Source organism: Lactuca virosa, chromosome 1 (genome assembly GCF_052849685.1).
Source record: "Lactuca virosa cultivar CGN04683 chromosome 1, Lactuca_virosa_CGN04683_v6, whole genome shotgun sequence".
NCBI lineage: Eukaryota > Viridiplantae > Streptophyta > Magnoliopsida > Asterales > Asteraceae > Lactuca > Lactuca virosa.
Window position 1 is genome coordinate 70,595,178 of NC_136426.1, and position 2,451 is coordinate 70,597,628.

Here is a 2,451-nt window from a genome sequence, read left to right on the forward strand (position 1 = left end):
TTCCCTCATATTCTCTCAAATACTTCATTCAAGAGCAAAAGCAAGGATTTTGTTAAGGCTCAACTCTTCCAGTGCTCCTTAAGGTGTTAGGTAAGATATTCCATTAATCTGGTATTTTACATCTTTTGCAAGAAAAAGTCATATTATTTTATTCATAATAATATGTGATAAAAACCCTTAGGATAACATTCCCTCCCAGGAAGTTCCTCAACTCATCCAAGAGCTTAGGCTTGAGATCTTCATCCCATCACTCCAACCAACTCATCAACCAACTCAAGGTGAGCTTCATACCCCTACTTTTTCGATATTTTTATTGTTTTTGGAGGAGAATACAAGTCAAAACCTTGTTTTAAACCTTGATTTAGTTGCTTATTATGCTTGTATGCTAAGTTATGTGTACTAAAGTCATGAAGACTCCTAGAACTCGAATATTTAGTAAGCCTCAAGAGTTTGAAGCTTATTTCACAACTTATGTATAAGAAATAAGAAATAGAAGGTTACAAAAATACAAGTTACAAATTTTTATGAAAATAATCCTAAGTATTTACATCAAAATTGTTTAAAAGAGTATTTTGGAGAAAATGGACCACTTACAACAAATCACATAGATTTGAGCCACCTTTTGACAAAAATGGCTCTTATTTGATAAATTATAAACTAAAATACCATTTTGCCAACATCAAGAACATTTGGCCATTTTGGCAAGCCTGATTTACAAAGGAATATTTTCTATAAACGAAAACGAAATATCTAGTCAACAAGTACACCATTTCTATTTATGTAATAAATAATGGATTACAACGAATTGCTCAAAAAATCTATTAGTATTCCAGTCAGACGAATCTTCACAGTACCTATATATATAAATAATAGTGTACGCTTAAAGTCTTGTAAGAGTTATAACCAGAGTCTCCTGGAGGGGGAGCGGGAATTTGTGTATAGATCTATACGGGGTTGACACCCCGCACCTTCGTTGTTCGCTACAGCTAGACCGGCCAGTCTAGGTTGACAAATGTCTTCAACAAAACCAACGCCTGAAGAACGTCAGAACAGGCACTCAGTCATAGTAGTATGGTTATAACGACTCACTAAGAATATAACAGTATGCTTTTTAGAAAATTACTCAAGTTACACCTTTCAATTTTAGACAACTATTGTTTTGTGTACTATATATGAAGCTTTTATCACACCAGTCTTATGGTTATAAGATCACATTCTTATACATTAGAAAATATAGGATTTTCTGGGGGAAACAATTCTATACGATTTCGAAAAACAATAAACTAAAAATACACATGCAATTATACCTGATTAGAATCGAAAACTTACAACCATTTGATAAGAAAATACGGGATTTTCTGGTTTTACCAACTACCACAGATTTTTATACAAAATGCTTATGAACTCACCAACATATTTTATGTTGACTCTTTTCAAACGACTTGTATTCTCAGGAAATCAATAAGCAGGTCAGTGACATGGGGATTCAAAACCATTTTGTCAAAATTTGGAATTATATTCAATGTTGTCTCTTTTGTGTATTTCAAGAACATGAACAATATGTAAACACAATGTAAGTTTGTATTATTGATGTATGATGTTTGGATTGCTATGTTTCATTTATATCCAATTGTTATGATACTGCACAATGAAGTCACCCGCCTCCGGACGTTTCCGCCGCTCTGGTCCGGGGGTGTGACAGATTGGTATCAGAGCATTGTTTATAGTGAACTAATATATCTAGCCATACAAGATATACAACTATAAATACAATGGGACAAAAACACTCTGACTAAAAGTATACATACTTGTTAGGACCGTATCATGACAAGAACAAAATAATATAACTTAAAGGTTGAACACTACTGTCAAACCTGGACAGTTATGTACTCATATTTGGGATAAATATAGCCTGATCCACTATGTTTATTTGAGATATGAGCAACATGTGTTTGGGAGTGGTAGTGGTGTTGCAACGAGTCTAAAGCTTCCCAACTCGTTATCCAAAAGTTTTAAGGACCAAACCTAAAATAATTAAAATACTATAGGAGTATTTTGACATTCCATCTATTTTCTCGTACTCATATATTCTTGCACAGACGACATGGCAGGCTTTCACCTCCCCGGAGACCCTTACTTTCCCAATCAGGGGAATGGGGGTTGGATCGAGGAAGATCCAGAAGAAGACCCCGAGGAACCTATGGAGGATCCCGAAGAACCTATAGAGTTTGAAGAAGAGGACGTCGATGAAGAAATCGAGGAAGATGACGAGGAGGAGGTTGAGGAGGACGAGGAATCGGACGCAGAGTCTGAAGTTATCAACCCTCCCTACATGGCAAGGGTACCACCGCATAGGATGGGCTACAATGTCCCTACACCTCCTTGGGCTGACGATATTGAGAGATGGGGCCGACGCCAGGGTCAGCAACCACCATTTGGGATGAACCGAGG